The 27,335-nt window shown below is 39.4% G+C and overlaps 1 long non-coding RNA gene across 1 annotated transcript; it reads left to right on the forward strand.

The window, feature by feature from the left end:
• The first annotated feature begins 14,090 nt into the window (after window positions 1-14,090).
• Window positions 14,091-26,570, forward strand: LOC123384937. Its single transcript, XR_006596748.1, has 3 exons — window positions 14,091-15,209; window positions 19,381-21,320; window positions 25,244-26,570. It is a non-coding gene; the product is annotated as an uncharacterized LOC123384937 (long non-coding RNA).
• The last annotated feature ends 765 nt before the right edge of the window (window positions 26,571-27,335 follow it).

Consider the following 27,335-nt stretch of genomic DNA (forward strand, 5'->3'; position numbering starts at 1 on the left):
TAATATAACATTTGCTCACTTTCCACACATGTAAATAACCAGTTCATAAACAGGCTTGTGGAAAGTTTGTTTGCACGTATTAAAAAAGGATGGACTTTGCGTTGGTGAAATTTCGTATTTAGCGCTGGCCTTCCAATGACTGTTTTTAGTCAAAATATTAAATCTTTGAACATTTTAATTATAAATGAATTAGCCATTAAATGTGAACTAACAAAAGCAAAATATAGGTCAAAAAGGTTTGACAAAATGCTGTAAATCAGCTCCACATCTGAAGTTTTCATCTTAGTTTAGTGGAATAACTACATATTATAAAGGGTCTTTTAAGTGCTGCATAGCCAAGAATGTGTCATATTTATGGTTTATTTTCTTGATGCACTCCCATAGCCTTGGAAAGCAAGTTCTATAATGAATATGACCACTCTGCATTTCTTACCATCTTTCAGCTCTGTAACTATTACAAAGTATTTTGAAAGTCAAGATTTCTCACCTTTATATGTACTTTATGTTAGAATTATGAAAGTAAGGTAGATGGGCAGATGAAAGGTTTATTTATCTTACCCTTTAGAGGAGAAAGTAAGAGATAAAATTAATAAATGGATTCCCTCAATGTTAGGAGCAAATTAGGAGACCAACAGATTTTTCCTGAACCTTTCAGCCGGTTTTGAATTCATTCTACTTTCAAGAAAATGTACTTAAAAGGGTAAATTTCTTTCTTATATAATAACATTATACTTCTGTGTAACATATATGACTTCAGGATGTCAAAATGTAAATAATAGTGGATCACTTTAATTTTATGTATTTATTATAAATACTGTTGTTAACATAAAAAGTATTGAAAGGGGCTTAGAAGATATTGTTTATTTTTATAATTTTTTAATGTTTATATATTTTTGAGAGAGAAAAAGAGAGAGTGCAAGTGGGGGAAGGGCAGAGAGAGAGGGAGATACAGAATCCAAAGCAGGCTCCAGGCTCCAAGCTGTCAGCAGAGAGCCCGACGCGGGGCTCAAACTCACAAACTGTGAGATCATGACCTGAGCTGAAGTCACATGCTTAACTGACTGGGCCACCCAGGTGCCCCAAGATACCATTTTTATTAATTAAGAAAATTGGAGAATGGGAAAGTAAGTAGGAAAAATGAGATAAATTTGGGGATAATGTTTAATCATAAAATATATTTTATAATACCCAATAGACTTTGCTAGGAGCTTGGCTGAAATTGTATCCTTAATCTTTCTGCAACCAACACAAGGAGCATTCAAGGATCATTTTATTTTGGATACTGCAAGATTTTTCCTTCCTTAAAATATAGATTTCAAACATATACTTCCAAAATGGTGAACTTAATAAAGGGATAATATAGTGAAAAAGGATTGTTACATTAAGAAAAGCAAACTAGGGGCACCTGGGTGGCTCAGTCGGTTAAGCAGCCGACTTCGGCTCGGGTCATGATCTCGCGGTCCGTGAGTTCGAGCCCCACGTCGGGCTCTGGGCTGACAGCTCAGAGCCTGGAGCCTGTTTCAGATTCTGTGTCTCCCTCTCGCTGACCCTCCCCTGTTCATTTTCTGTGTCTCTCTGTCTCAAAAATAAATAAAACATTAAAAAAATTAAAAAAAAAGAAAAGCAAACTAAATTTTAATGAAAACATAACCTAAATTAGTCTTGGTATCAGACTTTTAGTTGGGATGAAATGATTTCTTGGCTGTGCCAAGAAAAACTGAAGAGACTGTGAAAGTGGACATTACTATATATCTGTGGTAATATTTATTCCAACATCTTCCATATCCCTTAAGATTATGGTGGATAATTTTATTCTGACAAATTAGCAAATTGGCCCCTGCGGAACTGTAAGTAAATATTGAATATAAGCTAAATGTATCCAGCTATCTCTATAAGACATATTGTAGGAATGCCAAGGATACTGGCCAACTAGGAAAGCATCCAGAGAAATATTTGGACCTTGATACCTTTTTCCTTGTTCCATAGATCATGCAAATATTTGTTCCCCATCCAGATGTTAGTTAATGTTAACAGTATTTACTGAGCAACAATTATACGTCAGAGTTTGTAGTTGCTACAGTTGATATTTAAAAAGAGCAGATCCATAATTTGTAGTGCATATAATATAGTAAAGATATGAGACAAATACGCCAAAGACTGTGATCCACAATCTGCCTCAGGAAGGCCACCAAGTATTATCAGCGTGTCTGATGGAGTGGCAGAGAGGCAAAGAGGGCCTCTTTTGAAAGGGTAGAAGAAGTTTTCATGGAAGAGATGATATTTGAGGTGGGTCTTGAATCACGGATGTGCGTGGGACTAGTGGGGGGCAATGTTCCATGCAGAAAGAATGTATCAAGCACTGAAGTGGCTTTTAGCTCCACTCACATCTTACCTCTCTGTCCTGAGCCACCCAGAGAAGCAGCCACTGTAGGAAAAAACATTTCATTTCCCCACTCCTTTATACAGTGTTAGACTGTGTCTCAATCTCTCCACTTTGAAACATGTCTCCTGTCCAATGTCTGTCCTCCCGGTTCCACCACAGACTCCTTATTTCTGTAGCATTCATCTAAACCAATAACTTATTTAGATGTCTGCCTGATTTTTCTTATCAGCAGCTCTGAGGGATGATCTGACTCAGATCATGCCCTTAGTGGCATGCTAGCTGCCTCGTGATAAGACTACAAGGAGCACCTCTTCCTCCCTATCCCTCTCCCCATCTTCCCCTGAAGCAGGCAGCCAGCACCAATACTTCGGATGAGTTGACTCTGGGACTCTGATTCTCTGCTTATCTGGGAGGCAGGACCAGATAATGGAAACCAGACCAATGATACAGGAACTGCAGGTAATCTGGTTTACTAGGAATAGGAGATTCACTCAGGAGATTGGTAAAACACAGGCTGCAAAGATAATCTAGGTTCATATAGAAGTCTTTGAATGACAGGCTGAGGAAATTGTATTTGATTTGATAAGCAATGGGAGTCCAACAGAGGATTTTGAGCAGGGTCTACTGTTTGCATGCATTTCTCCCTCTCTAGATGGTGCATGTGTGCGTGTGTGTGTGTGTGTGTGCGTGTTTTCCATGATACGCTCTTATAGGGGAAAGGATGGGGTCTATTAGATTTTCTTTACGGTGCCATTCACAACTGTGTGTGCACCAGAAAGACTGTGGTGATGAGGATGATGATGAAAGTGAGGAAGTTTGTTATGCCACAGTGCCTTTCAGAGTGTCATCTTCATAAAAGGTTCAAGCATCCTTGAAAGGGAAATGTATTGCTTATAAAAGAGAGAAGACAATGCCAGCAAAAATGGAAACATGTATTTACGCGGTGGAAGTCTTTAGTTTTAACTGGCAGAGACTGGATGGAAACTGAAACAAATCTCAGAGTTTCATGCTCTACTGACAGCAGAGATGTGGTTCAGTTAGCTTCTAGCCGAGTGTTTAAAGGATATTGAAACCCTTCCAGTTTACAGTACATTTGGCAGCTCTCTGTTGGATAATCTTTTTTTATGTGTATTCTGTTTGGAAGTGAATTGTACACCAGTTATTTTAAGTAGTATTTTTTAATCTGCTGCTGTGTTAATTATAGCAAGGACAACGGCAACACAATCATAGACTGATGTGAATGTTTTATTCAATGAAGCAAAGAAATATCCACCAGGGCTGTATAGAAGTTGCAGTGGACTGAAAATAATCAAATATGAATGGGTTTAGGTAGCCAATGGCACTGACAGCTTATGAAGCCGAGCACCAGATTTTTTTTTTCCCTGCTGCAGTTTATATGAGAGTCACTGAAGACAGAAACCCTTGGCATGATTATATTTTCTTGTGGAATGTAACTAATTTCACAGTGGAATAATTTTGACAAGAGTTCTTAGTTTCCTTCCATATGTTTTATTTCATTTTCTAGAAAAGGGGTCCTCGCCCTGGCACATTTGAGTGCTATCAAGCACCATAGGAAAACTGTTTATTTTTTGTGCACTCATCAGTGGCCAGAAAAAAAAAAAGAAAGAAAGAAACACAAAGGGAAGGTGAGTCAGGGTGAACGCTCTTATGCCACTGCAGGCTAGCACGGAGACCTAAAAACCAAACAAAGCAAGCAGACATCTTGGCTCCTCATCGAGGTCTGAACCAAAGAGACAATTATGGATGACCATGTGCGTGGGGGTTCCATACCTTCTTTCCACCCCTGCTAATATAACAGCCTTTATTTTAGAGACAGCCTGAGGAGTTGCTATGTTTTCAATCAACTGTAGAAACACTTGAGAAGCAATAAAATGAGAAGAAGTGGCTGATACAAAAAAAAAAATCAAATTTTCACTTTTTTTCTATAAAAAGATATCCTAAAATTTGTATTTAGGGTACACCAGGAAGAACACAAAGAACAAACAGATGTGCTCTGATGTTGGATTCATTGAAAGGCCGGTCTCTTACTCTCTTGAATTTTCTATTAATTTACTTCAAAGATATCATTTCTAAACAGGTTTCTGGGACTAGGGATCTTGGCACAAAGGGCCAAGCCAGGAGGCTTTACTTTGGTAAAGCCTATTTTATAGACTAAAAAATGAAACTTTACTTTATTTTATAGACTAAAAAAAGAAATTTAGGACCATAAATGGTTATGTGGGCCTGCCTCCTCCGCTCTACCCCATACACATATATACACGCACACACAGTCATGACATTTTTTGAATTGCACTCCAGATAGAAGTCAGTCTTCTAAATAATCGCTGCTTGTTATTATTCAGTTTAGCATCACAGAACAGAGGGCGCTTGGGTGGCTCCGTCGGTTAAGCGTCTGACTTCGGCTCAGGTCATGATCTCGCTGCTCATGGGTTCGAGCCCCACGTCAGGCTCTGTGCTGACAGCTCGGAGCCTGGGGCCTGCTTTGGATTCTGTGTCTCCCTCTCTCTCTGCCCCTCCCCTGTTCTCTCTCTCATTCTCTCAAAAGTGAATAAATATAAAAAAAAATTGTTTCAAGTATCATAGAATCAGGAAAGGAGATGTAGAGCCACAACAGAGCAGTGCTGTAAATGCTGTTAAATGTAGCTAACACCAATTTAATCATTCCAATTTAGCAGCAGTTTAAACTCAGAAGAAAAAAAATAAGCAAACACTAAAGATTCATTCACAGAAAATTTGTTGCTGAATTTTAGGCACCTGGCATTGTGGTAATGAACAGAGGCCTGAATAAGACAGCTGAATAAGAAACGATATCTGCTCTTGAGAATTTCAAAGCCTAATAGCAACAATATTTGTGCCTATATAATAGCAAACATAGAAACATTTATGACATAATATAATGAGTTCAATAATAAATGAATAGTTAATAGGCAGCTAGAGAATGAAGGGGGTTACTATAAACAGAGTTAAAAGCAAATAGCACAAACTGGAAAACATTTGTAGCTCATATAACAGAAAAAGATCCAATTTCCCTAATATATAAAGAGCATCCATAAATGAGCCAGATTACCCAGCAGAAGAATGTGGAAATCATATAAACAAAGAATTAATTAAAAAGGAGATACACATGATCCTTAGAACTGTGCAAAGGTACTCAACCTTAATCATAATAAAAGAAATGCAAATTAGTGTTACACTGAAATAAGATCTCTTACCTATCAAGATTGATAAAGATACAGAAGTCTGATAACCCTGTGCTATCAAAAATACGGGTTAAATATGTACTTCACGTCTTTCTTGAGAAGGTATAAATTGCTATACGCACGTATGTACAGGGCGATGGGAAATGTTTATGAAAATTTCATACTGTCTGGTAGATCAGTTCCAATTTATTCTGTAGGTATAATAGTCCATATTTGCAAAATGACATATTATGAGGCTATTAATTGCTACAGGACTATTGCTCATTATAGCAAAAATTAGAAACAAAGCTCCATCAGGAGGAGACAGATTAAGTACATCATGCAATAACTCTGCAGTAAAATACCATACAGTTGTAAGAAAATGAAGTATTAATATGTACTTTATGTATTAATATAAAACTACCGCTCTCCAAAACATTTATCATTAAGTGAGAAAAAAGCAGTGTGCAGAACATATTGTATAGTATGCAGCATTTCTGTAAAACCAGAGGAAAATTATGCTTATCTTTGCTTATTTATGCATAAGTATTTTACGAAACACAAAACTCAATCAACAAGAAGAAAAGTTGGATGACAGAAAACGGTGGTGTAAAACAGGCTCTTCACTGCACTCCTATTTATATTTTTGGTTTTTGAATCATGTGAATGCATTACCTGTCTGAAAAACTAAACACGTTTTTAAAAAAGAAAAGAGGAAGGAACATATCATTTCCAGTCTGGATGGTCAGGAAAGACTTTAGAAACGAAGTGGTATCTGAGATGAATCTTGGAAGATGAGACGTTCAAGCAGAGAGGAAGAAAGGAAAGACGATCATGAGCAAATACTCAAAAGTATGAAAATATGTGGAGGGTCAGAAAAGCCATAAAATGGCACTTGGAAGGAAGCTTCAAAGAGCTACGAAGAGAGCAGTGATATATAAAACAAAGGGGATGGAAGGTTCAGGAAGGAGGGCATGATCATTAGCATCAAGAGCTGCAGGGAGGTCACTCAAGGCTATAGCACTCCTGCAGTCAGCCGGCAGCTGATGCTGCTTTTAGCTCTTAACTTTTTGCCATTGGATTCTGTGGTTGAGGGTGTTGGTTTTATGTCTAGTTTTGTTAACCAGTAATCTGCAGATTGTTTTCTATAAACACATCCCTGTTCAAAAAAAAAGCAACAGGAGGCATAACAACAGATGACTTAAAAGATTTAAAAATCTATTTTATGAGAGCCATTGCACATGCCAAACAAATTGTGGCTGGTTACAAAGCAGTCTAAAAGCACAAAGCAGGGGCGCCTGGGTGGCTCAGTCGGTTGAGCGTCTGACTTCAGCTCAGGTCATGATCTCACGGTTCGTGAGTTCAAGCCCCACCTTGGGCTCACTGCTGTCAGGACAGAGTCCGTTTTGGCTCCTCTGTCTCCCCCTCCCTTGCTCACTCTTTCTCCCTCTCTCCCAGAAATGAATAAACATTAAAAAGAAATTAAAAGTACAAATAATGATTTTCCTAGCATTTGGCTTATTAAGATACTTAAAAATATTTGTTGACCATCATCAAGTGAAGTCACATCCATGTTAATAAACCACTAGGGAGTGCAGTATAACATAGGGGACGATGATGAAGATGTTGATGGTGACGCAGTCATGGTGATCACAATAGTACTGGTGATCCTGAAATGAAGTGACATTTTCACTCTAGCCTTGGATTTGCCTTCACACCTAAGCCAGACCCCTCCAGTACTTTGCTTCAGACTTTGGTAAGTGAATAAAACTTTGGTTTTGGTTCCAAAAGGGCTCTGTGGATTTATGCTGGAAAAATGAGTAGGGTGCATCCGGGAGAAAACGAGGATTGGGAAATGTAGACAGAAGAAACAACACGAGGAAAGCCGTGGTCTTCTGAAAGGGCCTGATGGGTTCTAGCGTCAGAAGTGGGAAGAGCTGCTACTGTTCTGACCTGGTCATTAACTGGCGGGGCAGGGGGTGGGGGGAAGGGGAGTGGTGACCCAGTCATTAACTGGCGGGGCGGGGGCGGGGGGGGTGACACTGGCCTCATCATTTCACTTTTCTCAGCTTCAGTTTAGTCACTTATAAAATGAGGAGTACCCTAGACAAGATCCATGGTTTTTTGTTTTGTTTTTTTAACATAATTTGTTGTCAAATTGGTTTCCATACAACACCCAGTGCTCATCCCAACAATGCCCTCCGCCCTGCCCATCACCCACTTTCCCCTCTCCCCCACCCACCATCTACCCTCAGTTTGTTCTCAGTCCTTAAGAGCCTCTTATGGTTTGCCTCCCTCCCTCTCTGTAACTTTTTTTCCCTTCCCCCTCCCCCATGGTCTTCTGTTAAGTTTCTCAAGATCCACATATGAGTGAAAACGTATGGTATCTGTCTTTCTCTGCCTGGGTTATTTCACTTACGATAATACCCTCAGGTTCCATGGTTTTTAATTTTTCCCTTAGCGATACTATTTTATTTTTCCAAGAGGACCCTGCTTAAAACAAAACAAAACAAAAGCACAACAAAACACAAAGGAGGAGAACGGTGGGAGTGGCTCTGAGTGAAGCAGGTGTGGGCAACCCCCTGCTCTCTCTTCTTAGCACCTTGACAGTAGCTTTGGAAGGAAGCATTCTCACCCATTTGTAAATGACTGACTCAGATCGTCTTATGGCCCCTTCAAGTGCTACCTTTTTAATTGTCCGTGGTTGCAGTATTCTGAAAACACTAATGAGATGAATAGTCTAAAGGTGGAGTTAATATAAGAGAACTTTCTCAGGGCACCTGGGTGGCTCAGTCACCTTGAGCATTGGCCTCTTGATTTCGGATCAGGTCATGATCATGGCTCAGGTCATGATCTCAAGGTTTTTTAGATGGAGCCCCAAGCCCAGCTCTGTGCTGACAGCACAGAGCCTACTTGGGATTCTTTCGCACACACTCTCTCTCTCTCTCTCTCTCTCTCTCCTCCTCTGCCCCACCCTGCTCATGCTATCTCTTTCAAAATAAACTTAGAAAAAAAAAAGGCAAGAGAGCTTTCTCAATGTTCCCCTTGATCATTGTAGTAGTTTTCCAACTTTTCATTGTAATAAAGCTATTCACCTGGATGTTCTGGTGGTTTCGGCTACCCCAATAACTTTACTGAAATATCTACATACCAATTTCAAAATCTCATAACTGAAAAATAGATGGATTGGCAATTATTTATTATATAGACTGTAAAGGCAAAGACAATGTGAGTCATTTAAAACAATCTCATCTTAATATCAAATTATGTTTACTGGCACTGTATTTTTCTCCTGCATTATGTTATTGTCCTATTATTCTCTTATATCTGCAAGATGATCAATTATTTAAAAAAAATTTTTTAATGTTTATTTTTGAGACAGAGGCAGACAGAGCACGAGTGAGGGAGGGGCAGAGAGAGAGAGAGAGGGAGACAAAGAATCTGAAGCAGGCTCCAGGCTCTGAGCTGTCAGCACAGAGCCCCATGTGGGGCTTGAGCCCAAGAACAGTGAGATCATGACCTGAGCCAAAGTCAGACGCTTAACTAACTGAGCCACCCAGGCACCCCAATGATCAATTTAGAACAGAGAAGTAATGTATCAAAAGTTAATTTTCCTCACAGTGTGGCTATATTTCTATTTTTCTAAATGTTTGTGTATTTATTTATTTATTTATTTATTTATTTATTTATTTATTTTTAAAAGAGGAAGAGGGACAGGGAGAATGCAAGTGGGGTGGGGGGAGGGAAGAGAGAGAGGGAAAGAGAGAATTCTATGCAGGCTCTGCACTGTCAGACTTGAACCCACAAACCATGAGATCATGACCTGAGCCAAAACTACGAATCAGACACTTAACTGACAGAGTCACCCAGGCGCCTAGATTTCTATCTATAATTGATTAGGGCACACATGTGAAAGTTCATGAAATTAAAAGCTTAAATGTCATGCTTGGGGCTAAACTTGTAGGCTATATTTGAAGCAGTCCAAATCAGTTTATTATAAAGAAATGCTATCACACAAATAGTTACTTAATCCATATCTCTATCCCTTATATGATGTGTAACTCAAAGTTAGTCAGCCAGCTTCTTGCTTACCAGAAAGATGGATTGATTCTACTACCTAACTGAAATTAATCAACGTTCTCAGTGCATTTGCCAAAATGGATCGTTTAGGAGAAAAACTCATGGTGCTCATTGCTCGCTTTATTCAATAAAATTGACTGGAAAGGGTTAAGAGCTGGTGAGTGAGGACTGCGGTGGCTTTGGCTGCCCTCTGATAGCTTGGACAGATGTACATCAAGCCTCACACTTCATGCAGGGGAATAAAGGATGTCCCCTCATGTATACGCCCATGATTGGCGCCTGCTGCTGGAATAAATATTGGAATATTGTGCAGTCCTTGTAGTTCCTAGTAAATGATCTGCCCGATTGGCATGTGCTCCAGAAAGTAGCGAGACTGGATAGGAGACAGAAGGGAAAGCGAGAATGATATCAACAGCCTCCATGGGGGATTTATTTTAAAGCCTGCCATCTTGTCAACATTGTTTCAATATGACAGCTGAGGCTTTTGCCAAGTATTGAACATCTGACCCATTTGGCTCATCACTTTAAGCTGTGCCTTGTTCTAAATGGAAGGGCTGACCCTCTGAGAAAACCATACTCTGAATCTGCGTTTGGTTCATCACCAAGTTCAAGATGATTATCTGAAGTTTGTTGAAACCTCAAGGGAGAATAAAATTGAACCGAAATCTCACCAGAGCAAATTTCTCCAGTGATTTTTTGGCCTTTCAGCTTTGGCTTAGAAATGCCATGAAAGCAACCTTTGTCCTCTGGCCATTTGGGATTGGACAGTAGATTACAGATATATCATGTGCCAATCTGGTGATATTCCAGTAGGGAAAGGAATTTATTCAATCATTTTTGAAACGCGAAATAGGACGTGGAGTTTAGTGTCAGGTTTAAGCATTGTTTAAATTGTGTTTCTTCAGCCGACACTTTCATATACAGCAGTTTATGTATTTTAGCTCCCAGAGACTGAGATTTTTTTCCTACTAAAACTTCAACAGTAAGGATAAGTCAAATATAACTCTCAGAAATAGTTAATAAAAACGTAAACTTTGGAGTTAGACCTGGGTTTAAATTTTGGTTCTACCATTTCTTAGACAGGAAACCTAGGGCAAGTTACTAACTTCTCTGAACTTTGATCTCCTTATCTTTAAAACAAGGCCCGACATGGTCCCTTTACAAGGCCTGAAATGAGGATTATACAACCTCTAAGAATAGTGCCTGGACCACAGCAAATTCTTTAGAAATGGTTAATTATTTTTATGTCAATAGAGCACACAGTAGACATGTAATACATGCAATTAACCTACAAACTTTTTAAAGTCCCATTTGCCACCATCCTTCCCAAGGCAAGGGATTTTGTTGAAAACAATAGTGGCAGGAATGCAATGATAATTTTGGAGAGGGATTATGATACTAAATATTGCCCTTTTATTTTAGAACATTTGTAAGGCAGGGATTACATCCTTACATTTCACTGCATATTGTTGGTATTTGTTATTTTTCCCTTTAAAAATCTGCCATGCACACTCGACTCCATCGGCCAATATCATAACTATTTTTAAGAAACAATAATTCTTCTCATAATGATAAGAGCTGACAGGCTTTGTTTAGATTGGAGATGGTAATTTAAGAGCGTTTGATCCTCAGACTTCTGTCCTCCTAAATGGAGGAACATGACCATTCTTAGGATTGTAAACAACTATGCCAGGAATGATAATAGTCCCAAACTGGCGGCGGAATTTGCACTAGTATTGAACTGGTTTAAAGTGGCAATTGCAGACCAAAATACATCCCCAAGATTGTGACATTTAGGCGGGACAGTGTAGGCCACTTTTCTTCCTAAATGTTTATCTGGTGATACAGAGTAGCCCCGTGTAACCAGATCAATAGTCAAGGAGGAGTGGATTAGTGGGTTGACTCACGGGCGGTCAGGTCGTCTATTCAGCAAACTAGAATGAAAACAATTTAGGAACCATGAATCTGTATTTAAATAAGTAGTTCTAAGAGTTTTATTTTTTACTTCTTCAATATAATTGTATGGCTCTGTCAATAAAATGAGGAGGCAGTAACTAGTCTGAGTAAAGAATATCTATTTTGATATATTGAAAGAGGAGGCGGAATTCAAGCTCTTCCGTGGCTTGATATGGGATACGGGAAGTGACAGTGCCCGATTTTCTGTATGACTGGTATTATGTACAGAGTTGATTCCAAAAATGGTGTTTTAAAAATACTTAGAACAAAGTTATTATTGGAGTAATAACTTTTGTGTAGGTTACTTTGAAGAAAAATACCTATTTAAGCGATAGGTAGTTAAGACAAAAAATTTTAAGTTTATTTATTTACTTTAAGAGAGACAGAGACAGTGTGAGTGGGGGGGGGTGGGGGCAGAGAGAGAGGGAGACACAGAATCTAGAGCAGGCTCCAGTCTCTAAGCTGTCAGCAGAGCCTGATGCGGGCTTGAACTCACGAAACTGCGAGATCATGACCTGAGCCGAAATCAGGAGTTGGACGCCTAACCAACTGAGCCACCCAGGTGCCCCATATGATAGGTAGTTTTAATGCCTACACAATTTTGTTTCTTTATTATGTCGCCTTTATTTATACATCTAGCCTTTCTCTTGAATACTATTCTTGTGCTGCCCATTTCCACTATGTCACTTTATTAGAATATGGAATATTCTGAAAATAGATCATTAAAAACTCATTTAAATTCCATATTAAAAGAAAGCCACTTGTTACTAGTAGCCAGTCATTATGTGGTCCTAGTCACTCTTAAACATCAGTCAACTTTCATGGGAAAAGAGCACAATGGATGCCTTGATTGTTTTTAGTTTTCTAAAAATAAGTACTTAATTTCCATCAAAGGAAAATGAACATTTTCCCTTCTAAAGTTGACTAGTTAAGTGTACGAGTAATCAAAGCAACCAACTATGGAGCAAAAATGCAGTTGCTTATGATTTGGTTCATTTACTAAATGCACAAATTTATTTTCTAAACTGCATCACAGGGAATAATATTGAGACTGATCGTAATAAACAGGTCTGTAAGAAGGATGGCCGTCAACTATTTGAAACATGACAGTATATGTGTTTATCAAAGACTCAGAAAAAAGGCTGGGATCTTTCAGGTCCTGTGTACATTTCCCTAGATTTTACTTCAGTCTTTCATATTATATTCTCAATTTTATTCATGTGGGTGTTCTTAGGAATTATGAAAGATGCGGACTTACCGCTTCTTGCTGGCTGTTACATGGTAGGAGATCCTTAGTATATCCTCTGGGTTCAGCCCACGCCTGGAAACATATTGTATGCATTAATCTATTTTCTCCTCTAACCTTTGTCAATACTTCTATCTCCCCAAATACTTGAGGACTATAAAATGACCAGAGTGTTTTGTCAAATGTCTAATCATTCCAATGGCTCCTGGATTATCTAAATTTCTCCAAAGAGAGATGACTATATTCAATAGGAAAATTATGTCATTGTTCTTATTCACCACATGTAGACTAATAATGCCCTTGTTCCTTTTAACAACAGCATTACCTTGTTGGTAATTATTTCTTGTAATCTCACCGAAAGGCATTTAAAGAAAACTAATTGTACTCAACCTAGTCTCTTCATAACTGTGTTCTATTAGTTTCTCGTTACATCATCATTCAATCATTGCCGTTTTGAATACCGCTCCAGACTACGAAGAACAGCTGGCTACTTGGAAGATTAAAAAAAAAAAAAAAAAAAAAAAAAAGGATGACCCAGATTTAATGTTAAGTAAAACTTCTGAATGTTTTGTTTTTTCTGCTCCTTATTAATGTGTGTGGCCCCATCTTCAAGGGGCTTTATCTTATCTCTCATTGAATGATGGCGTTGACCAAGAATGTCCTAATTCAAATTCCACTCACGTGAATCTTTCAAAACATGTAATAGATTTTATTTTGTGCAATCAGCTGCTGTGCTTTCTAAAGTACTCTCACGGAGCAATGGGCACAAGCAACACAGGTCTTGTCTTCCATGAGTTATTATGAAATAAAATGAAATGGTCACAAATTGCACAACACCACTGGCCTGCGTTTCCTTTATACAAAATTACTTCTCCCAAATACACCCTGTTAATAGTAGGAGGGTGCTTCCTACTTATTTTTCTACCTTTATGTTCTAGTAATTCTTTCTTTCATTTACTCATTCATTAGTAATATTTTCTAGGGAGTCATACTTTCAGGGTGTGCCGTATTATTTTCTTTAACCAACAATCTTGGTATTCCTGTCTACTCTTGATTCTCCCTCCTTGCAAAAGTTCTATTTCTCAGTTTCAAACAAAGATGAAGAGATAGTGGCCTCCCTGGGCTTTTCAGAATCTCTTTATAGACTGTTACATTGCTCAAAGGATTCTCTCCCCAATAGCTAGTCCTCAGAAATCATGAGCCCATTTTTTTTTCTTATTCATACTTTTAACTGGTAGGTGTTGCTTGGAAAGTTAAATTTCCTAGTCTAAAACTTTCAAGTGACAAGCCTAATAGAAATTTCAAAGTCCCTATTTCCTAGAAAACATACCACCATATAAAAGGGGAATATAATTAGTTTTTAAAAAATGCAGGCAAATTTGGTCATGGATATTGAGACAAGGAAATAAAGGAAATGTGACAAGTCAAGGTAAAAGAATGTTTTCCAATTAAAAAAAAAAGCGATTTATATTCTAGGTCTATGAAAATCCCTTTCAAAATAGTGCAGAGGCCAGAAAATATACAATTATTTCTCTACCCAAAGAATGGTGGATGATTGGAATAACTGAGTAATCAGTCCAAAAAAGCAAACACACCCGTATTTGTGCTTTGTTCCCATAAGCCATTTCACTTTGCTACAGCCTAAGGGCTATTAACCTGGAGTCTGAAGTTTTGCAGTACCCTGAATCCTGTTTTCCATGAACAGCTAACATTTGCATATACTGAACAAAATGACGTTTCAACAACAGAACATATGATCTTGAGATCTTCTCGTGAGGGGTCGATAATGAACAGAATTAACGGCAGTGTTGGATGTCATCGAGCAATTTTCGCAAAAGGCGGGGCGCATCCTAAACTCCACGAGTTGCATTGTAATCAAGCCACTCTTGTAATGAATGCAGGCCCTTAATTTATTGAAACTAATTTTGAAATCATGGTGCCACACATACCATCCGCTGTAGAAATAATTTATAAACATTAATTGCAGGAAAGAGAGGAGCCGTTTGCTTCAAAGAGCCCATCAGCAAGCTGTCCTTCCTGTTTTATCAGTAAGCAAAGCTGAGAGCAAATAACAGATGGAACTGTCCCTTGGTGGCGGCACAGAGCACTCATGAAATATAGCACAATCTTCCTCCAGTGTGTTATGTTTTTAACAGCGGAAGATCAGAAGCAGGCGAGGTGTGGGCTAGGATGAATGACTGCTTCTGATGAAACATCCTTTTCTTCTAGGAAGATTCCGGTAGCAGATTGGGCTTTGGCGGGTGATCTCGGTGGCTTGATACAGTGTCATTACAGAATGCATCTGGAAGATTCTGCGGAAAGAGACAAGCCTCGGAAGACCAAGGTGAAGCTGAGGCCTGATCTGTACTCTTAATGGGTGGTGAAATTCCAGTTCCTTTAAATAGCCATCAAAGACACCGCAGAGCCTAAGCTAAAGCTGCCCCAGACACTGAAACCTGGGACTCATTTACCATCTGCCACAATCATTCCATCCTCTTGCAATATTTTATTCCACTTACTAAAACTACAAGAAGGTATTCGTGCATTTTATGTGTGTGGGTGTGTGGCTAAAATCTCCTTTTGCATCTGTTGTTTGCATAATCACATCGAAGGCTGTTACCAGGGCTGGGGAAGCTGGGTTTAGTATACACTTTCTTTTTTTCCCCTAATGGAAAAATCTATCAGCCCAACTTTAGTGACTATTTTGAAACAGCTTTTTAGGCGGCGAGATAGGAAGTGGTCCTCAATTCCACTAGTACATCATTTATTCATGCATAGTTCACTATCGCTCTTCATCAAAGCTTTTCTAAATGTTTTCCACTCACCCCGGGTACCTAACTCTGACTCATTCCTTCAACATTGAACACTGTTCTTATCTTCTGTTGGAGTAAAAAAGATCAAGACTATTTGAGAGAACTCTTTTTATAAACGACTGCAACCTGCCTTCCTTCAACTCACAGCATCCCTTCCCTCATTAATTCTTTCCTTTTCTCCGATGTGAGGTAGAAAATTACCCTCCTCCTCATGAAGTTAGCCCAGACACGTGTGTTCTTAATTTTGCCCGATTCCGTTCATTTTCCATTAATCCCTTAATTACTGAAATATTCAGCTTTTTTCTCTTAAATACGTCCTCTGATTGGCTTGCATTTATCCTTTAGAAAGAGAAATAAAGCATTACTTTCAACACTGTGTTGCCCTTCAAGCTACTCTCACTTTTACTCCCACAAAACTTTGAAAAGATTGGTCTACAGTTCCTGTCATCAATTTCCTTCATTTATTCTACTCCTGTTTTCATTACAATCCCATTTTCTGCTCCCCCATTCTTTGAAACTGTTCTATAAGAGTGCACAATTCCTATCTACCGAGGACAATTGTCATAGTTTTATACTATTCTGCATCTGAGTGCTCTTTCTGTTTGGTGTAAATCCTCGGGTTTCTACTTCTTAGCGGGAAGCAGGGTTTCATGTTCAAGGATAAAGAGATCAGATGCTCTTTGTACCCCCAGGAAGCTAGGACACAGCACCTAGTACTGGTTTGGCAGTCAGATGGTTCCCACCTGGGGACAGAGGAGAATTTATTCGCAGAGGGGCAGCAGCAGAGCCTGGAACAGAGGTGACGGTGCTAGTTATAGAGCCTCTGGTGTCCTAAATTAGACTTTCTCTCTTCAGTGTTTCCCATTGATTATCTCTCTTGGTTCCTTTCTGCTTTCTGAGCCTAATTTTCCAAGTTTCCCATAATTCTGAAAGCTGCCTAATACTTTTACCATAAACTCCTTTCATCCCTTACTTTTAACATATTTGGTTTATGTTCTTTTGAGTTAAAGACCTCACCGATACAGAGAAAGGTACTTGGGAATGGGTTTAATGTAATGGAACCTTAGGGAAAGTGGGGTTAGGAGTGAGGATGTGGCTGGTTTTCAGACTGGGGCTGAAAGCAATGAAATTCCATTCATCTTCAGCGACCTTGGCAGCCCATTGCATGCAGTGGTGAAAGAGCTAATTAAACACAGCCTACGGGTCTCTGGAATGAAAGACTCCCTTGGAATCAAATGCCTATTCAAGGTAAGGCTTTGGGAGAACCAAGTTGCCACTATCATTAAACAGATAAAATAAAAGACTATAGGGTTGCCGAGAATGTTTTGAGAGCATTGAATAGATGACAAAGGCACATGGTAAGTTTCTCTCCTTAAATTCTTGATTATGGCAAAGACTGAATCTCAGAAACTCTGATAATGCTAAAAGAGTCTCTTCATTCTCTCAGCATCTTTCAACAACCATGTACTTGAAAATGAAACTCAGGGTTTGATATCGTTGCCGAATTATGATAAAATTACCTTTGGTCTTGCTGTCTTCTTGTGTGAAAGTGAGAGCACTGATCAGAAAAATGTTGAACCCTAAAGCATCAGAATCAGACCATGTGAGCTGATTCCAAAGGCTTGCAGTTCCTTGAACTTCTCACCTCCTCTACCCTCACCCTCATCCCATCCCCCTCTGTGGTGGTGTTCTGGACCTGGCTTTTTATGGCTCATGAGGGCGGAGCATTTATCTCTTCCCACTATGTGTTCAGTGGGGCACAGTATTATGCCGACCACTTGAAGTAAGCCACAGAGTATTTTAAATGCTGCAAATCAGGATTCCCCTCCCCCTCTTGCTGGAGAGTGGGTTGTTAAACATTTACCAGCACATCCCTGTTCTTGGGATTTCAGAAGTACTTCCTTCATTATTTGATAGGTCTATCTCTTCTTGCTTGGGGATTGTATTCCTGTTTTCCCAGGGGCTAACTTTGCAAGAGAGAGAGCCAATTCACCCCTTGGAACTGTAGAGGAGAACTTTTTCCTTCTTCCCTTCTAAGTTCTTTGGTTGGTCTTATAGTTAAATTGACATAAGACAGAGTGACAGAAGAAACACAAACACCATTTCATTTGTATGGGAGCCCATAAAAATATAAGACTCAAAGACATGACCAAAGCAGGCAGCTCTCATACATTTTAGACAAGAAAGCAGTAAACTTGTGAAGAGTTGACAAAAAAAAGGGATTTGGGCTTGGGGTAACTAATTGGTGAAAAAGTAACAAGGTTTGTGTATACAGCCTCACAGCCCCGAATTTCCTATCCCTGGCTATAAGGATGTCTACTATCTTTCTTCTTAAAAAGGATACTTTCATGTGAAAGATTCAGGGGAACAAATGAGGGTCAGAGTGTTCTTTTTGTACTGTCTGGGTCTCAAGTAAGTTAAATTCAAAATAATCAGTATCCAAAGTGGCATATTTTGGGGTGGTATATTCTGCTCCTCTTCAGAATCTACAAACCTCCCATTATCTCCAAACTTCTAACTACTGGTCAGAGGCTGACATGTCCCAGAGGAGTCAATTGCGCTGTGAAACCTGGATGAGGTTTTCTCCTTTCATTTTTATGATGATAAAACTTGGGACTATACATAAGAATTATAATGACTAATAACAGTGACTGGCCTTGGATAGGTAAAGCATAATTTTTCAAAGTGATGACTGTATCATTCTGAGCTAGCTTGAGTGGGCCTGTTTCTTGGCTCATTTGTTTGACTATAATCTCAATTCAGTGGAGACTTAAGATAGTGAACTTGAGATTCTAGAAATTCTTTAACTAACACAGAGAAGGGTAGTAAGTACTCTGGGGTAAAATTACCATATATAAGTAATCTTTACCCTAATTTGTCCCCCAAGAAGTCTAGATCATTACCAAGGTCTTAAGAAATGTATTGGCGAGGGGACTGGCAGCAGTTTTGAGGAGTTTGTACTGTTCTTCTAGGCTGAGGATATCAGTGGCAGATGCTTCAGTTGAAATGGTTTCCCTGATTGATAGGAGAAAAAAACTGGTGTAGGGCAGTGGAGGTCAAGTGCAGCATTCAAAAGTAAAAGACAAAATTGTTGTGGTGGCCATAGTAGGCAGCAGGTCAAGTTCAGCAGTCCGAATGTTCTGAATTACAGGAAACTTTCATAGTGGTTGGCTGATCAGGGGTCCCTTAACTGAAATATGTAATAGCACATTAGTCCTTCTTGATTTGTGTTATGAAAACACTCCACGACTGGAAAGCATAGGTCTGACACAGGCCCCCATTGCAGGAAGTTGCTCACTCTAGCCCAATTATCATATTTGAGTTAGCTCCATAAGCAAGAATTACTTAATGATGGATTCAGCAATATTGCTTGATGTGCAATTAATCTCCTTCTTAGCCTTCACCGAAGGCTACTTGTTGGCCATTTACTATGTGGTACAGATAAATAGCTCTTAATCTGATCAACTCAGTTCTATGCTCTTGGTTCACTCAGAATGGCTGGGAAATTTTGTCCTTTTGAAGAAAGAATTCCAAAGACTATTGCTCTTTGATACCAACAATCTAGCAACCATCAAGAATAACAGTATTACATTGTGAGGGTAATGTGCTTTGAGGAGTCAACATTCACGTAAACATTATTAGGTACCAAGTGTTATTGTCTTGACTTTGTGACAAAAATAAGTCTATTTCATTTCATTTCAGGTCATGCTGATACAAAACCATCCTAGAATCTGGCTGCACACACATTTCATGCCAGGTATTATCTATATGTGAAAAGAATACAAAGAAGGCATAAAATTCTGTATAGTAAAAATACATATAGCCAACATGCCCTGGGAAAGGGAGATAACTGGAGCTTTGGAGTATTGTTAAACACTGATTCTGAGCTACCTAATTCATGGAGACTGAGACTATCACTGTGGTCTACTGATCAGAATGACAAATTGTACTTCAGGTTTATACATAGAGTTTCGATCCGAGTCTCCCTCTAGGTGTTCCAGTCTTGGGGTTATTTTTCTGAGGATATAAGTGGAATAAGTCTCATAAGCAATTGGCTGAGTCCCCCACTGGGTCCCTGTACCATGAATAGAGCTAGCAAGATTGAAATTGCCAAGCTTCTGGACTTGACCTTACCTACTCAAGTACTAAAATTCAAAGTAATATTGAATCCATAGGTGAATCACAAAAGTTAAAAGACATCATCAAAGCATGAATGATGTCCGGGTGAGGATTCTTTTCATGTCTCCATTTAGGCCTATGTAAAAGACACAGAGGTACATTGAGTGGTTATAAATTGTACCCAGTTATCCATTTAATAAACATGTATTCAGTACCAACCAAGTTTCATACTTTGCTGGATGTTGGGTACAATGGAGAAGACTGGCATTGATCAAGATAATTCTATGAGCTCATGTTGTCTGGCATTTGTGTGTAAGTGCGTGCAGGGAAGGTTTGAAGGAAACAGCAGGAGAGATAAGGAAAGTCTTCCTTCAGCAAGTGACACTTCACATGAGCTCTGAGGCAGAGGTAGGTATTAGCTTAATCAAAGGGGAAGGGCCAAAACACCACCCACCACGGGACAGAAGAGTGTATCTAAAGAACTGAATGAAAGACCCTCTACCTGGAGTGGCGATGGCCTGGGCCAAAGTGGCCAGAGAGGAGGCTGAAGTAATAGACAAGGGCTAAACTGGTTGGATTTGCCAGTCTTAAGAGCAATGCGAAATCAAACACATGTATTTTTTTTTTAACTTTTGTTTTTGTTTTTTAGAGAAAGAGAGTGCAAGCAAATGGGGGAGAGTGCCAGAGGGAGAAAGAGACAGAATCTTAAGCAGGCTCCATACTCAGCACAAAGCTCAAAATGGGGCTCGATACCATGACCTGGGATCATGAGCTGAGCCAAAATCAAGAGTCAGATGTTCAATTGCCTGAGCCACCCACGCGCCCCAAGTGCATAGTTTTAGGTAAAGAAATGTCATGTTCAGATATTTAAAAGACTTCTCTGACTGCACTGTGGGTTTAATCAGAGAGTAACAAAATATAGTATTGATCTATTACAGCAATCCAAGGGAGGGTTTGTTGTATGGACATAGAAATAGGTAAATTTATGAGATATCTAGGAAGTGATATTAATAGGATTGGTGATGGCCTATTGATAATGATTTGAAAATTGGGCACATGGAAGTAGAAAATGTAAAGCAGTATTCTCATATTTCTGGCTTGTAGAGCAGAAGATTATTTATCTATCCATCTATCATCTTTCTATCTAAAATTTCTGGCTTGTATAGTATATGTATATATATGTGTGTATATATTGTAAATATACATATATACACAATCTGAAGTATCTGGAGTGAGTCTGATTCTTGGCTCATTTGCTTTGAGGGGTGGGGAATAAACTTGGGGCAATGATCATAAGTTCATTCTTGGACCTGTAGAGATGGAGAAGCCTGACACATTTATGTGAAGATGTTAAGTGAAAACAGACACGGGGGTGAGGAATGAGAACCGGTTTGGTGATGAAATGCATAATAAATACAGGGGTCGCTGGTCCATGAATTGGAAATGAAGCCAGAGCTGTGGGGAAATCACAGAGAGAGAAGAGAAGAGCCTGAGACCATGCACTGAAGGACTCAGCAGCTAAGGTACGGGTCCCCCTGGAGTGCGGTTGTACAGCAAGCTGCACTTAGCAAGAATTCACTAGAGGTTTTTGCACTTAAAAGCAAACAAACCAAAACCGATGGAGAAGGAGAGCACCCTTTCAGTCCCTCTCACATTTTACTAGCTTACTCTAAAATAGTGAAGATAAACAGAAAACGTTCCAAGTTGGATTGTAACGTCTGACTAAACTCCTCTGGTTCTGATAATGTTGGCTTTTAGGTATTTGGTCTGGTGATTCAAATAAGGTAAAAGATTTCTCATTTGTAAAATGACTTTCTGGTGCTCTCTATTTTGTGCCTTTTTCAGTGCTTAGCAAACTCTGCTTTATATTTAAATTACTTGGCTGGGAATCTGTCCACCCTTTAAGCCTGGGAAATTTGGCAGAGGAGGCCCATGTTTCATTCACCTTTATGTTCACAATGCTGGGGTGGTGTCTCCATGAGAGCAATTGCTTCTGTCTCTTATCAATATTTGTTTTTTTTTAAGGTGTGTTTCAATTTCTGTTATAAAAAAAAGTGTGTGTATATATATTCATATATATATATATATGTACGAACAGTTCATATATATATATTTTTTTTGCCTGAATACAAGTTGGCAAAACTTTAAATGGAAACTCTCGTTTTTATTACTTGGCTTAAAAGTAATCGGGTACATTAATAAGCTACCGGTGCCCTTCGCATGTTTCACCAGATGGTCCCCAATTTTTTGTTCCTTAATATAAAAATGCACTTCTAAAACTAAACCACTAGGGGGAAGCATAGTGCAAAGTTAGCATTTAGTTCATCCTGGTGCCCCGTGTAGACTTAGCAAAGCCTCTGGGTCAAAGACTTGTGCTAAGCTCTTAGTGTTAGCAGAGCCTTTGTCTGTCTGTCAGTTGTCTTCCCTTTGTCAAATTCTTCCCACTTCCTCTTTTTTCCAGGGTGCTTTGTGGGTTAAAACTTTTATTTTGAAACTTCTAGAAGCTTAATTAATAAACATGAAAACCAAGTCAAAGCTGGCACGATGCCCTTATTTTGCTCAACCACATGGGCATGCTAGGGTAATTGTAGTTATTTACATTTGGCATCCAACTGACTCAACGAGCAACATTGCCTTTTTTTTCTACCAGTACCGAAGCTATTAAATTAAACAGGTTAATGTGGCTACCGCATTACGCCCCCTACTATCCCCACAGCTACAGTAAATCTGCCACCTGTTTATTTCCATAAAAATTCAATTAGGCGCCGCCAGTTATTCTTCTTATGCGAGCAATTAACCTCAGGCAGTTTCAGGTCCCAAAGAAAGGCCAGGCTGGCCTGTTCCTTTTTTCCCTCTTTGCTCCCTTTAGCTGCCGGTGGTTTCTTTTGCTAAGTGACTGCACACCCTCACACCAGTGAAAAATGAAAGAATAGACTCGACTGCTGTGCACTGTCATGCCGGTTGAAAAGCAAAAACTGAAAGATCGCCAACAACCCTTCTGCCTCCCCCTGCCTGGGCAGCGGGGGCGCCTTGGGGCCCCGGGGACGACAGCAGTGAGCCTGCAGCCAGGGCCCCGGGGACACCCCAGCGTTGCAGAAAAACATACCAAAAGGAAGGAGAACTTGCTCTAAAAACTGTTTGTTTTCTTTCTTCTTTGTCTTTGTTAAAATCTGACCGTGTAGGGAAAGGTTGGTAAAATGCCACGGCATCCTGGCTAAAGCAACAACACGATTATGACGAGATAAAGCCACATTCATCGGCGCTTTTCCACACTATGGATGGGACCAAACGCATAGCAATGCAGTCGCTTTTCCTTTCCTCTTTAAGAGGCATGTGTCTTCAGTACACGTTGAAAATGCTGACTTTTTCTTTTCTTTTTATGTCTGCTTCTCTTTGTCGTATTTCTTTCCCTTCTCTCAAAAGTCTACCAGTACAAAGAAAAATTACCGAATCTTACACCTAGAGATTTCCTACAGGATCTCATGGATGACCGGGGATTGAGGTATGGGCTTCTCGTTAATCTTTAGCACATTGACATGTGCTTGAAGAAATAATAGCAAATGCCTAAATGTAGTCTCAAGAGCAAATTAAGACTGGAATGATCATTAATTAAATCACTCGTAGGTTTTCGGATAAAACGAATGTTTCTTCATAAGTGGGTGGGTGCTCACTACCAATGTGTAGTGATTATCAACAAATTCAGTGAATGAGGGAACATGGAAACAAAGAAACGAATAGGGTGTGAGATGATAGAACCCAAGGTGACACGTGGAGAGCTCAGGTTATTCCTGGGCATTGTCACAAGTCCCGGTGGATCCTGGAGTCACATTTGCTCAGGTGCGTTGCTGGGCTGGCACAGATGTCAGATGTCAGGCATCCCCAAAATGCTCCCAAGGGATTAAGTGTGTGTGTGTGTGTGTGTGTGTGTGTATATAACTATATCTTTCCTTTCCTCCTGTATCTGAAGGTGCCCTGTGCCAGCCAGCATTAGTACACTGCTGGGGTAGAAGAATGTAATAAAGTGGACTTTGAAGGCAGCATGTCACAGGAAAAAGATACAGTCTAATTAAATTTAATCTTCTTTTAAATGGTTACTCAAAAGAGAGACTCTATTAGAAGTTCAAAAGTGCATGTATAAATCCTCCCCAGGCAAGTCGGTACCCAGGGCTAACACAGCAGGTGGAAGAGTGAAGGAAATGTTAGAACCCGTGTTTCATCTTGATAGGGCTGATGGAACTTTAATGAAGAAAGACCAATATTCTGTGGCCCTGAAACCACATCCTCTGCTGTCAAATGGGTTCAAGTTCATGGTCTTGAAAATTGTCCTTTTCCTGTCTTCAAATGTTCTCATGAGTCCTTTTCTTTTCAGTTCAAAGTAGAAATTAAAATAGGTTTTAAGTGTTTATTCTTCATCCTAGATTTTGGGCAGATGCCTAATTTCCACTGCTTCCTTACCTCCTGAAGAGTTTCAGGCTTTTTGCTTCTGCCAAAATGAAGCAAACATACAGCTTGGTACTTTGAAGTCTGAGTTAAAGCAAAACTAAATGGACCATGTTTATCTGATCAATTAAAGCATTGCCTACATCCTTAGAACTGATGTTTCTCATTTAGACAACATTCTATACAATCCTCAGGAAATTAACAACAGAGATTGAGTTTGGGGAATGGGGGTCGTTATATAAAGAAATGCAGGAAGAGTGTGGAAGAATTTGACCAGGCTCCAGTATAAGCTACATAAACTGACTGGGCTCCAGTATAAACTAAAGAATGTCTTAGTAGAAGAGGGACTACAGAAAAATGTTAATGACAGTTCCCCGAGTAAAACTTTGACTTCAAACTCCTGTTATATGAAGGGATCTAGTATACTTAATAGTCTTTGGCATTATTGATGTGTATAATTTAAGAATAGTTATTATAAAAGCTCTCAGAGATTAGAATGTGTACAGTTCAGTTTAAGCATAGATCAACAAGGTGTGCTCTAAAAGCAGAACCATGCTAAGCAGAGCATTAGATTTAGAAAAATAAAAAGAGCATGAATTACAACTCTCTTAGAAGTATATAGGGTTTTTTTTTTCTAAATCACACAGATTAGCACCAATTAATTAAAATGATACGAAATAGTAGGTACTTGAACCTCCAGGCTGTCCCCAGTCAATACCCAGTTTCATTCTTCTCAGCAATAGTGTGAAGCGGGGCGCTTGGGTGGCTCAGTCGGTTGGGCGTCTGACTTCTTCGGCTCAGGTCATGATCTCACGGCTTGTGAGTTCAAGCCCCGAGTCAGGCTCTGTGCTGACAGCTCAGAGCCTGGAGCCTTCTTCGGATTCTGTGTCTCCCTCTCTCTCTGCCCCTCCCCTGCTCATGCTCTGCCTCTGTGTCAAAAATAAATAAAACATTAAAAAAAAAAAAGAAATAGTGTGAAGTAAAACTTGTTTGGCTTCCTTTCCAGCTTGCCCAGGACCTGTGCACATGACCTGTTCCAGAAAGACAGCAATCTCCCTTTCTTCAAAAACCCTGCTAGATTCGTTGTCTTTGGCTGGAGTGAGTTATTTCATCCAATTGGTGCCAACAGAATGAACTTTAAGCTGCATATAGATAATGGTTGTATATTTTCATATTTGGCAGATTCTGTGGAGATTGCCTTCCAAATTCCAAGATTTATCTCCAGAATTGTGGCTTGGCAGGAAGACTAATGTACAGTCTTCATGTGTAGGTTGTTTGATTTGGGGTGGATTTCAATACTGTAGGTGTAGAGGCAACCTGAAATTTTATAAAATAGCTTTCTTCAAGTGCAAAGTTTTATGCCTTTTTCTCTTCAACTATAAAGGGGGAAAATGGTAAAGACCGAGCTGTTAAGTTCTTTGATCCATATATCCCTGCAAAGTTTTTTCCTCCCGGATTTGGTTTTGTATATGATTTATTTTATGTATCTATCCCTCCCACCAAGGCAGAGGGTGCCTGTTTTGATGTTTAATTAAGTTGTGATAATATTTTAATTTAATTACATATTATGCATTATAATTATTTGTGAAAACTTTTGTGGGTACAAGAAAAGCTGTAGAAGAAAAAAAAGCAGATCTAAGGAAAACTGTTTTAAGATGTTGCATTTCTTGACAAAGAGCTGTGTCAATTTAATGGAACACTTAGGTCTCAATGCATTTACATATAAAATTTTGCGTCATTAAATGGCAGACTATGGGGCAAATTTGGAAATATTTAGAAAATATATATATATTTTTCCTTATATTTAGGAAAAATTCACATGTATGTTAACCCCTGAGACGGTGTTACTGATTATGTTATAATGAACTCATTATTTGCTTTGTCCTAGGCTTAGACTAAATGTCTTTGTTTATTTGACGTGATCGTAGGTATTCTTGAGTCCGGCCATATCTTCATATTGACCGTTGAAATGATAATTTTGAGAAGAGTTAGAAAGAGTGAGGAACATTTTTATTCTACTCTATTTTTTCCTAGAATGTTTCAACCTGCCATGAATCTCTTGAAGGTGAAGATTCTTCTTCTCTTATCAACAGATACTTGATAACATTTGGTCTGTTTCATGTTTGGAAAGATGTGGGTCTTAGACCTAAAGTTCCTGGTTTGGTAAGTGCTGTGTGCTGAGGGGGAAATAAAAAACAACAGCAAAAAAGAAAGTCAACAAGGCTGGTGAGACAGAATCACAGGAAAGGGTCTCAAATTCTTATCCTATTTGACCTGTTACTGTACGGCTGCCAAATACTTAAAATACAATAAATTCAGAGAGTACATTCTGAGTTTGTCTTCTCAAACGTGTTGAACTGCATTTTTTTTTAATTTTTTTTTCAACGTTTATTTATTTTTGGGACAGAGAGAGACAGAGCATGAACGGGGGAGGGGCAGAGAGAGAGGGAGACACAGAATCGGAAACAGGCTCCAGGCTCTGAGCCATCAGCCCAGAGCCTGACGCGGGGCTCGAACTCACGGAGCGCGAGATCGTGACCTGGCTGAAGTCGGACGCTTAACTGACTGCGCCACCCAGGCGCCCCTCAAACGTGTTGAACTGCATTTAAGTTGGTCCGTCTTGATAAGACAGGAAAATGGTCAAAATTTTGTAAATTTTAAGTCCATCTTTGGTTGGAACACTCCTCAACTTCTTCACGTAGTACACTTGACTAACAAGTTGTAATTAATTGGGTAACTCAAGGACTTGGACCTTCAGTTATCTGTTTGTTAAAGAATTTAACAAAAATAGGGGCACCTGGGTGGCTCAGTCGGTTGAGTGTCCAACTTTGGCTCAGGTCATGATCTCGCGGTCTGTGATTTAGAGCCCCGCATCGGGCTCTGTGCTGACAGCTCGGAGCCTGGAGCCTGCTTTGGATTCCGTGTCTCCCTCTCTTTCTGCCCCTCCCCCCACTCGCACTCTGTCTCCCTCTGTCTCAAAAATAAACATTAAAAAAAATTAAAAAAAAAGAACTTAACAAAAATAATCCCAAGAACAGCATATTCAAACACTTCATAAGTCCTTTTCAGATTTTATGTTCATATAAACTTCTCTGAAT

Source organism: Felis catus, chromosome B1, assembly GCF_018350175.1.
Source record: "Felis catus isolate Fca126 chromosome B1, F.catus_Fca126_mat1.0, whole genome shotgun sequence".
Taxonomy (NCBI): domain Eukaryota; kingdom Metazoa; phylum Chordata; class Mammalia; order Carnivora; family Felidae; genus Felis; species Felis catus.